Here is a 13161-nt window from a genome sequence, read left to right on the forward strand (position 1 = left end):
TTAAGAACAAGGTAAAAAGTTTCAAAACAACAAATCGTGTTGATTCCAAAATGAATTCGGAAATCGTCACAGATTATTATATTCATTCATGAAGTATTACTACTAATAAAATGTAACGTATCGATCTATCAAACATATCACTTCACTCAACACATTTTACTTCATTCTATGACAACCATTACGCAACCAATTGTCTACGCTATTACCTTTCTCATGCATACATTAACACATTTCTTTACCTCTATTCATGCATTTGCGACTTCAACAATACAACGTCTAATCGTATCACTCTAAGCATTCATCTAACATTTAACCATGTCACAACAAATCATCACTAGCTTTCTCAACCTAATTATGCCATATTACGGAAGCATTCACCCATTCATCCATCACACTTACCAAATACTACTCTGACAAACGTTACAATCAATTCAAAACTCACTACTTACTATCATCACCACATACAAAACTCACAATTATTTTATATTAGTCCGCATAAAATGATTTGGAAAACATTACCATCACTACATCATACACATTGTCACATATTATAAACGTTTTACCACTTCTACTACTTTCACATTTATTTCCATTCAACCTCAGACTCTCACTGCTTCTCATCACAATCATACATGCTAGCATCGATAGAGACTTCATCACAAACATTTCTAACATAACCATTATACATACAAGGCACATAGTTTTCCGACTCGACATTCCCATACCCGGTGACTGCTTAAGCATAATGGGGCCATGATTTTGAAATGAGGGCGCCTACTCACCCAAAATCTAGCATCAGCTGGGGCTCCCAATACACATACACCAGGTTCATTTTATTAGACTCACTACGTTCATTAGGCTCATTTGTTACAGATTCCAAAATCGTCGCTCTGATACCACTTTGTGACACCCCCATATACCAATGAGCCTTAACAAGACCTTCTCTAGCGTATAAGGGCATCACCATCTCGGTTGACCGAGGACAGTAATAATCAATAGTCGATAAAAGAACAATTAAGTTATATTATAGTGATTAACAAAACTAAAATACATATGTATAAAGGTACAACTCAAACTACTGTCAGCTATGTGGACTACTTCTGTCGTGACTCGTGAAAGACTCATCCTGCCAAGCACCCAGCTAACATCCAGATAAAAACCTGCTAAGACTGGCTGCTCACCATAAGGGATCACGGCAGATACAACAGAAACAAACAATAAGACAAAACTACACAAGGTCAGTAACTGAAGAAACACACCAACAACCACAGACACAACACAGGCACAACAGAACATACATACATCACACCTCCTCCAACCAATCTCCGTCACCGACTGTCCACTGGACCAGCCTTGCTAGTGGGGGACCGCAGCCGTACCCACCAAATCCCCGCTCATCATACCGAGCGATAAACCCATGTCCATTAATGTGCACATCCCCTCCCATGGCGGGTTCCATGGAGGGCGAACTACGGGCGTGAAACCACTCCCGCAAGTGACTCCACTCAGCCGAGGACGCACCTCGAGAACCAAAGACAAACAATCACAATCAGCTGCACCACAACAATGATAAACAAAACAACACAACACCAACCAATTACCACAATCAATCAACCACACCGACACTACAACCAAACCACATCAAAAGACACTCTAGACCACCAACAGTACTGATTAGGCGAACCTACCTTTAGCCAACCGCAACGATTCCACGTCCGACCATATGATATCAACCAACCACGCAACGCACCTATACAAACAGTACAACCATCTATCACTATCACTACAACCCTAACTGAAAAAACAATAACGACAATGATGATGACGATGACATACCTACGCATAGCAATCCGGCGTCAAGACCGCTACCCGACTCAAGCAACCCATCCCCATGGCATAAGCATCCTCAAGGACTCCAATGTAAGAGACTATGGTGAAGGGAAGAAGGAGAGACGACATCTAGGTTTAGGAAAAGAGGTGCGGAAATGATTTGAGGTTTCACGAAACATGATTTATAATTCTCCGCTGCAAACCCGTTACTCGATCGAGTAACTAACTTACTCGATCGAGTGGCACCTACTCGATCGAGCTCCCAAGCTGCTCGATCGAGTAGCCTCAGCTAGATCGAGTCCCGCGTAGAACATAGTTCACATCTTCACAAGACATAACCCTTATGGTTTCCCAAGGTCAAGATCAGTGTCTAAGGTCAGTCAATGTCGGTCAATGGGTCCCTAAAAGAACGGGCATTACAAGCACCTCGGAGATGGCATGAAGGAATACACGATGCATGACACGGAAATCTAGAAGAATAAAGGAAGAGAATTAAAGAAGGTTAGACGAAGAAAGGAGCTGAAATGAGAAGTACTCGATCAATATGACAAGGACTTGGTCGAGTGTGTGTACTCGATCGAGTTCCTTGTGACTCGATCGAGTATACCCCGATATGATAACTTCCGCGCAATTTCCTAAAGTCGATTTATGTTTACTATAAATACCTAATTAGTGCCCTATTATAATTTACGTATTATTTTACCCTACAAACTCCTAGAATACTTTAGATTCAGTTTATTTACGAATTGCTTCCGGATCTATACTCCCTAATTACGGTACTAATCTTTCTTTGGTTATTAATTAATTCGAAGTTCTTATTATTACAATTGCTTTATTAACATTCATCTCATTATGTTTTTAATTATGTTTTCTCCTATTGTTATTGTTGTTGTTATTATTAGTATGAGTAGCTAATTCCTTTATCTAGGGTGAAAAGGGATCTAGGTTGTTAGAAGGGGGTAATTAATGAATTGATGGTTTGTTCAATTGTTGTCTTAAACCTAATTGATTAATTACTGGTTAGGATTAGTTAATTAGCATTGCGAATTAGGATTATTACCAACCGGATTAAGACAAATATAGGCTACGACAATTGAATAGGCTGACTTAATGATAGCGACCGCATGTTAATTTTAGACCTAGAGATATGTTAGAATCGACCGATCATATGACGTTCAACAATATAAATTGCTCTATCAACTAGTTAGATCACACCCCCGGATAACTACCTAGGGAACTTGATCCCTAGACTCTTTAATATTATTGAATTTGTCTTTTATTTACATCGGAGTTAGTTTTTAGCAAACCAATGAATCCTCCAAGAAACGGTTACTTTAAGACGGACTTAAATATTAACAAACTAGAACAATTACCTCGCCTGCCTGTGGATTCGACCGTTCTTACCGCTAGCTATTAGTTAGTAGTAATTTAGGTTTATTTTTATATAGGTGATACGACTTTGGCCTTATCACAATATCCCAATGGAAATGTACCTGAATTACCATCTCAATTTTGGTTGAAGTTAGTTCCCAAGTGATCAGGTGATGTGTAGTAGTGGAATTAAACCTCGTGATGCTTTGTATTTTTACTGTATGTGGTTGTGATCATGGTACTACTCTAACAACATTGATGAATTTTCTACAGGTTCACTTGGATGTTTAGATTCTAACTTGTTTTGTGAAATTATGTTTCTGGATTTTTCCTCATTTGATTAGCTCTAACGTCTTAATTATTCGATTTCGTCAGTGATTTGGAGAGATTCTATTTGCTTAAAACAAGTGGTCTTAACTCTTACGGTATGTGTTGGCTAGTTGTTAGGGTTTATTGGATGTTATGGAACAAGGTAATTGAATATGGGGTATATTCTGTCTTCATGCTTGTTTTGCAATCGATTTTGTGGGGGTGCTTTTCCTCCTGCGACTAATTTTATTCAATGGATTCCCTGATGTAAGTTAAAAGTTGGATGGCATCCCGTGTTTGGGTCATGACCATTTTTGCAATAGGCTTGGACTTGGAGACATAACATATGGGTGTACCGAGCAAGCTTTGCATGATAATTATTTTGATTTTTAGTCGTAAATTGAATGCAATGGAACAATATGGTGTGGGTTTGAGTGTTGTATGCTTTCGTCAAAGTGATTATGATGATGTCTACAACAGTCGGGACCATTAATGTCGGCGCTAGACCTAACAAAAGCCAAAGATGATAACTAGTTAATACTTTCTCCTATTCACTATATTCTTCCCCTTTCCTTTTTGCACAAGGAATAAGAAATCAATTTTGGATCACACAAAATACACTACCCCACATGTAATTTAATTTGGACCACACAAATAAACCCAAAAAAAGAAATAGGGAAGAAAACCCGAATAATTCGAATAACGAAATAGGGAAGAAAATGGTGAATAGGAGGGATTATGGAACAAACTTGTTGAGTATCTAGAGCGTGATGTTGATGATATAGATGTGGTTATGTCATTTCATGAGTCCGTTTTTGAAATAATGCTCAAAAATAAAAGAATTGTCGTTTTGGGTCGGTTTTGAAAACATTTATCGAAATGGTGTCCACGTAGGCTCGGTTTTGACGAGCCTGTATGGGGCTTAAACACGTCATACGTATTGGCGTGTTTAACTCATAAAACACGCCATTACATATGGCGTGTTTAGGCAGTCCAAAATTGAAACCAAAGTCAGTAGCTGAATAAGGAAGGAAAGGAAACACGCCATTACGTATGGCGTGTCTTAAGATGGAAACACGCCATTACGTATGGCGTGTTTTAGCAGCCCAAAATTCTTAGCCAAGTCCAGTAGCTGCAATAATAGAAGAAAATAGAACACGCCATACGTAATGGCGTGTCTTAAGAGAGAAACACGCCAATACGTATGGCGTGTTTAGTCAGATTTTTTTTTTTTCATTGCTGCACAAATTTCCTTCGTTCTCGTATCTTTCCTTTGCCAAAACAGAAAACCAAACTCAACAATGCTCAACAATGCTCAACAATGCAAAGGACAACACAAACCATTGCCTATTATAAATAAAAACCGAGTTTACACACCACATAAGCTTCGCACAAGGGGATTAAATTCTAAGTTTTACAACTAAAATGTCAAACAAATTAACCATCTAAAATGTCAAACAAACCATTAATCCTCTAACTATTACATCAAGTCCTCAAGTCTTCTTCTTGCTTTTTCCTCGAATGCGACTCCAAAACCCTTTCTTAGGCTCCGGGGTGCCTTGTTCATTGACGGGTGACATTGAAGACATGGAAGGCATTGAAGACATGGCCGGCATTGAAGACATGGAAGGCATGGAAGACATAGAGTGTCTAGCCGGCATGGATGACTTAGAGCGTCTACCCCTCCTAGTGTATTGAACCAATGGTGCATCGTCATCCACATTCATTGAGTCGAGGGACTCTTGAACTATTGGTGAACTTTCTTCCCTTGGTTCTACGGTTGGTTGAAGGAGATGGGAATAGCTTACATGTTCAAGCGCTTAAGAGGAGTAGTCCCGTAGGTGTGAAACCATTGTCCGGAAATGAGGAGGCACCTCAAGAGGCATTTGTCGAAGCTCCTCATCACATGTATTATGGACATTGACGAAACCTTGCGCCTAAAACAAAATAAGTAGTATAAGCTAATCACATTTTATGATATATTGGTTAAGAATTTTAAGACAATTATATTAAGTGTACTTACAAGATATTGTGTGGCTCCAAATGGTGCTTGATAAGTAGCTTGTGGGGGGAAAGGGTTCAAGCGAAGAATAGTGCGATCCCGGTACCAAACCATGTAAGGGTCCTAGTAGCTCATTTCAATATCATCCTCTTCACCACGGAACCGAAAATCACCCCTCCTAACCCAATTTGATATGTAGGGTTGATGCTTTTCTATCCAATTCCGTGAAGAGGCACCCCTTTTGTCAACTTTGTGCAAGTTTGGTTCGGTATTAGAGTTTAAAGGGATAATTTGTTTCCACCCAAATTGACGAGCTATCCTATTAGGAAAATGCCACTCAACAATGTCGAAATAAATCATAGGTGCCATCACTGTCCAATCGTCGGAGTCATCATAACAAAACTCGGGCAAAAAAGACAAAATCTGTCGGGTGTAAGGTTGCCATGTAAACTAATCATGTCGCATTGAATCAAAAGCATCCCTATACCCAATTAGTGTGGTCACCCCTTCCGGCCTCTTACGATTCACACTTGCCCACCTACGACCCAATGAGTCAATCCTGATTTGATGTTGAGAACCTAATGGGTTCGGTCCATGATGGGTAGCATTAACGGGTCTCATGAGTGTAGGTCGACCAATACTAATCCTCTCCCATGCCCACAATTGCAATAGAACAAGGGGACCTCCAATGTCTTTGGACTTTACGTTGCTTGCTCTACATAAATTGCGATATAAAGTAGCAAGTACGGCACTTCCCCAAGAGTAATTATCTAAGTTGCTCAAATCCCTCAACAAAGGCAAATAAACAACTTGTATGTCATTACCACTCTTATCCGGAAACATGATAGTGGCCATTAAGATAAGCAAATATGCCCTCACATATTGATGTAGAACATCTTCATTTGCATCTTCCGGAAGACCACTAAATTGTTCTAACAACTAGGGGTGAGCAAAACCGTGTACCCGATACGGTTTTGAAAACCGTATCGGGTATACGGTTTTAAAAGTCACAAAAATCACTATACGGATCCGATACGGTTTAACCGTATATACGCTTTTCGGGTACCCGGAAAAACCGTGTATACGGAATCCGTATATACGGATACGGTTTGGTGACAAATGCCCAATTAAACATTGTAATTATTCAAGAGTTAATAATTATCTCTAACATGACCACCTCTTATGAAGGGCTGATTTTTGTTTATTGAGATAAGTTGGTAAAAAAAAGTCGTAAAAACATTAAAAGAGTGGAGTTGAAAGAGGAACTTTGCATTTTTTAATATTTTTTTATACAAAAACTTCAAACCGTGTCAGAAACCGTATATACGGTTTCGTTTTTGCCCGGATACGGTACGGTTTTATAAAAACCGTATCGTATATACGGAAATCCGTATAACTCAAACCGTATATCGTATCGTATTCGTATTATAAAACCGTATCGTATATTTTTGCTCACCCCTACTAACAACCAACCAATCCTCAAAGAAGCCCCCTTAAGGTCTTCACTACTCGGTGTTTTGCCTAAGAGTTCAGTTATTAACAAGGGCCAATTATAAGCGGTTGGTCCACTAATAATATCCCCTCTAATCCGTTGCCCTAACAACACTTGAACATCTTGCAAGGTCACAGTAGCCTCGCCAATAGTCAAGTGAAATGAATGGGTTTCCGGCCTCCATCGCTCAACCAAAGCACTTATTAATTCCACATTAAACTTCAACCCCACTAACCTATGAATAAAAAAAAACTGAGTGTCCCTAATGAAATCAACTACATGCTCACTTACCAAAAACCCCTTGTGCGAAACTAAGTGTGACCTACATCGAAGGGAACCAACGTCCCGCCCTTCCAATATTGCCTTGCTCCGGTGTACCTCTTGTTGTGTGAGAAGTTCCGGGTTCACCGGGCCTTGTTGTTGATGTTGTTCCATTATTCCTACACATTTAAAAGAAGATTATTAGATTAGCATGAAAATAAATGTTATTCAATTCATCCTCATCTAATTGATCAATCTTATTAAACTCAACAATGGGAGCACTAGCAAAGACAAGATCATCATCACCATCTTCTTCATTTGCCAACAAATTCTCATCAAGTATTGCCAATTCCTCATCAATCTCATCACCTTCTAAGTTACCATAAAATTCCCCATCAGTTACGTAATTAGTTTCAAGTGAAACAAATTGAGCAACATCATCTAGCCTAATACTTGGTGTAGGAGTGACAATTTGACTAGTAGAAACTTCTACAAATATGTCCATTGAAGGAGCATGTGAATGACGAATACTTGCCCATAACGCTTTAAAGGCTCCCTCATTATTAAGGGGAACAATTTTGAAACACCCTAAGACTCGGAAATTTCATCATTACCTTCAATTGAGTACCCAAACTTTGAACACCGATTCCCTTATAAATCTCTTCAACTAATTCAAGATATGTCATCTTTGTACTAGCTAGAATAAAACATTGATTCCCTCCTCTATAGGTTACACATCCATTTTGCTCCAACACTTCTCCATCCCAATAACAAATAAGAGGAAAATCACAAATTTCCATTCTATAAAAAAAAATTGAAAAAATTTAGTATAAATCAACTACCAATAACCTAATTTCCCTAAAATACATACCTAAACAACAATTAAAAATCATAAATCGTTCATCCTACCTAATTAGGGTTTCGAAAATTTGGGGCTTTTTTTAAACAACCTTAAATTAACACATATAAGTTGTAGATCTAGGTACAAAACAACATAATTACCAACAATGAAGACAAAATAAGCAAAATCTACATTCAAAAGATGAAATTAAATAAGTTAAGAGAATTAAATTACCTTGCTAATTAGGTAGAATGTATAATTTGAAAAGCAAAAACCCAATATAATGCCGGAGATACGCCGGAGATTCGCCGGAGATGAGTGTGAGGTGAAGAAATAAGAAGGGGAGTGAGGTTTGTTGAGGTTTGTTCTATCGCACTTGGTGTTTGTGAGGCGAAGATGATGAATGTTTTGTTTAATTTGGTAGAAAGGGACGGATATACTAAAAAAAAAAAAAAAAAAATCTGCCTAAACACGCCATACGTATTGGCGTGTTTCACTCTTAAGACACGCCATTACGTATGGCGTGTTCTATTTTCTTCCATTTTGCCGACTCTTTGGACTTGGGCTAAAAATTTTGTCAAGTAAAACACGCCATACGTAATGGCGTGTTTCCATCTCAAGACACGCCATACGTAATGGCGTGTTCTATTTCTTTCCTTATGTTGCTACTGGATTGAGGGTAGAATTTCAGACTGCCTAAACACGCCATATGTAATGGCGTGTTCATTGAAATAAACACGCCATTACGTATGGCGTGTTTAAGCCCGCATCTGCTCGTCAAAACCAAGCCTACGTGGACACCATTTCGATAAATGTTTTCAAAACCGACCCAAAACGACAATTCTTTTATTTTTGAGCATTATTTCAAAAACGGACTCTCATTTCATGCACTATTTTCCGACCTACGTTATATTCCTTTTATGCTATTGTGATCCATCACACGCTAGACATTACTTTTCATATCCACATTCTTGAGATATTTTGATCTTATAGTCAAGCATGCCTTATAGCTTAGATGAAATAAGGCAAGCTTACTGTGACTTTCGCTACATCTTGGAGACACTCATATTACTATATGTAAATCCCATGGTCAAGGTTTTCATGAGGCCTTGCTGAAAGAATACTCCCTTCCATCCAAACCAAAGGTAACATGGGAGGGGGCACTTGTTTTAAGAAAAAATGGAAAAAGTAAGGGTAATATTGGAAATATAGTTGGTCCACTTGCACTTTAATTGGAAGAGGACCACAAATATAATGGCATTGTATGTAAATAATAAGGGTATGTAAGGGTTTTTTAGTGATGTTTTTTACTAAAAAAGGAATGGGTAATTTGGTTTGGATGGTCCGAATAAGGTAAGTGTTACCTTTGGTTTGGATGGGAGTACATGAGATTGGTGTTTTTTCAGCTATGTATGTGTTAGCGTTACATTATTATTGTGCAAAGTGTTTTTCTCCACCCGGACCCGGACCCGGACCCGGACCCGTAACTCTAACCTTGGACCCATACCCGACCTGTACCGGAAGGGTCCAAAATAAGCAAATCCATAGCCAGACCTGATGGGGATAGGTCGGGTCGGGTCCGGGTCTACCCGTGGGTCCAAAATCCAATAAGTCATCACCCACCATATATCTCTTCATCTCCACAACCACCCATTATCTGAGTCGTGAAACCAACTACCGCTACCGATTCTACGCCGGAAATGTCACCAGCACTGTTTAGTCGGGATGAGAATGCCATTTTATTAGAATATGGCCGATAAACCCATTAATGAACTCTATTTTTACAAATACCAAGTGCTTTCTAGTAGATCTGGGATAAAGAATCCAATTTTTTCAAATTTTAATAAGATAATGGAGGGTAGATATGGAAGAAGGCAAGCTTTTATGGAACGAAAGAGTGTAAGACATGTGTTCGGAGGCTCGATTTTAGATCGAGACATTAGACAAGGAAAAGGAGTAATGGTTATGGTTATATATGTTTAAATATAGTGAAATGTATACTCATATGAAAGAGTTTTTCATAAGTAATTTAATAGTATATTTTTTATAATTTTTTACCAAATATATTTTTGTAAATATTAAAGTCAAAGGCTCGCCTCGAAAAAGCAAAACGTCATATATTTAAAAATGGAAGGAGTATATTGATACGGGAAAGTTGATGAAGAGTATTGAAGACTTGATGCTAATTGGACTACAGTATTAATTATTGTCATTAACCCATTAATTAATTGAAACGGAGTACTGGAGTCTGGAGATCAAGGTGGCTAATTAATTGCTCATAAATAAATTGATAAATGAGTTTGTAGAGAGATTAGGCACTGTTTGGTCTTGGAAACTGAAGGAAATGTAGATTCATATACATACTAACATATTCATATATGTTATAAATTAATTTGTCATAAAATTAAAACGGATTTTATGCATGCAAACAATAATAAAATAGAGGAGAAATCATGTCCTTACAATGATGATTTCGGTTATATTGGGCACAAGAGAGATCACCTTTCTCTCTTGTTCTTGAGATTTTCCTTATGGATGAACCAAGATCCAAGTATAGGATCTCTCCCTAAGCTTTATACCCAAGGCTTTCTCTTAATTTAATTAATATTACAAGAACTAGTATAATATTAATTAGTAGAAAATTGAACCAAAAATCTTTATAAATCACATAAATGTTTCGGTTTTTAGAGAGAAGGAGAGGAGGATTTTTATTCTCTATAAAATTGTATTTTGGATGATAGAAGGAATGAATGAATAATACACTACACTTAGTATATTATTAAGTAAAAATTATAGAAAAACAATGATGGGTTTTGCTTCTCAAAACCGTGTAAGAGGAGAGGTAAAGGGGAGCCAATGCATGGACTTATTTGTCTTCACAATGCACCATAGGCTTGCATGGCTACTAAAGCAAAACAATCATTATGTTTAGCTACTAATTAAACAATTAATTAGCTTAATCCTCTTCTTGTAATTTCGGCCCATTTGATAATATGGATTCCATATTATTTTGTCAATTGTCAATATATCACATGTCATATGTGACATAAATTTGTTATGTATTTTTAACATATTAAAAATCAACGTATTAATAAAAATACGTCACTTACAAAAATCGACTTAGTAATTTCATAATTACTTGTGCCAAAATATTTTACCATTTATAAATCACAACAGATTGTATTTATAACAATTCATTCAATTTCGATTGTTTCTTTAAACATTAATTTCATCCGAGTAATGATACAATTCAATTACTCAGACCGTATCTTATTTAATCACATTTCAATTTGATACGTAAATTTTACTTCCAAAATCGTCCGTCAATTTTCAAGTAATTTAATTAACTCGCAACATTATACGATTAATTAAATAATCAATTAAGAGTGTTGCCCTATAGGTATGACCTAGAAGGTCAACTGATCACCACCGTCGCACGACGATAATGTCAAACTCTAGTCGACCCATCATTACCGATATATGTTGACCATTGATTGATAACAAAATTACTTCCCAATTGTATTCTTTATAATGAGATTTAAACATGTGATCATCATGATCAACAATCGTGATCGCATTATTGTCGGAGGACACATATTCCAACAATCTCCCACTTGTCCTCGACAAGTGTGCTCCACCAATTCTCTTGTCCTATTACTATCTCCCACTCAATGCAAGGTGTCTTTCGGTCGTGCTTGCAAGTGATCATATCGAGAGTGGTTACCTCGATCCGGAGAATAACCGATTGACCTGGATTTATCTACTCTGGATACCTTCCGAGCGTGGCCACGCATTTCCAGTTCATTACTCCTCGAGTGGCCCTGAGATATCGTTATAACCCTGACTAGGGGTGGACAATTCCTATCGCACTCATTCCCTTCGATTAGCCACAGCCATCATAACCCAAAATATGCCCATTTGACCCCATTTACGAAGGTCGTAGTAACACAAATCAAAGTTAATCAAATCGTGCCATCTTAGGAGAATAGTCTTTAGTCAAAAGAATCGACTCATTTGAATACTATAGTAGCTCTCGCCACGACCAGGCTATATAAATTTGCCAGAACTCTATAAGCGGTCATTAGGCCCGACAAAATGTTCCTAACAGTCCGCCTATGTGATCGACTAGTCATCTCACATGACTCTATGGCACTTGAACTTGCCATCAATCGCATCACACTCTAGTCACTTCGAGACGTCACCTCATATAAGTAACTATGGGCAAAAACAATGTTAATCCATGTTCACTTTAACGGGGTTCAATTGTCTCTACAACCCGTTTGGACATAACAATGTACAAGGTGAGTTAATAATAACTCAAACGACAAATGTTGACATCACACTCGGGTAGTCAATATCATATTACAACCTTGTGATGTATATCGTCAGTGTAAACACTTATTGATTGCAATAGAAGTTTAACATCTCATGTGTCCATGTGTTCAAACTTCTTTCACTTGCAATTTCCTTGGCATTCATGTTCTCTCTCATAGCATGAATCCTACCAAGTACACATCAAGGTTCCCGACCTCGGTTTCGGTTCTTTAACTTGAAAGAACGTTCTTATCGATTATCACATAACGAACGAATTTGTGATGAATAATATAACCTGTACTGATCAAGTATTCCATCCACACACAATGCACTAGGTATATGTTTTGTAGAATCTTGTAACAATTTGTCAAGATTATTAGCTTAGTACTTCTCACAAGTCCTAGCTTAACCAGGAAAGATTATCTTTGAATAACCTCTTATTCAACCAAGCATCTTTCCAAAAACTTCTCATTTCTCTTTCTAGGCTTGAAAGATTTGGGATTCTCATAAATCCTTATATGTGCTCGGATTTTCTACAATATGTGTAACCTCTTAACACACAATGGAACATTCCGTCAAGCACCGAAATCGTTCATCGGATTCTACTTGAGAATTCATGACGTTTCTATTATGGCTCACAAATCAATCATCATGCTCTTATGCATATGATTCATAATTAGACATGTACATGATTATTTTAATGGCGGAAACATTAGTTACTAATAATCATGAGATCAACCG

Source organism: Silene latifolia, chromosome Y (assembly GCF_048544455.1).
Source record: "Silene latifolia isolate original U9 population chromosome Y, ASM4854445v1, whole genome shotgun sequence".
Classification (NCBI taxonomy): Eukaryota; Viridiplantae; Streptophyta; class Magnoliopsida; order Caryophyllales; family Caryophyllaceae; genus Silene; species Silene latifolia.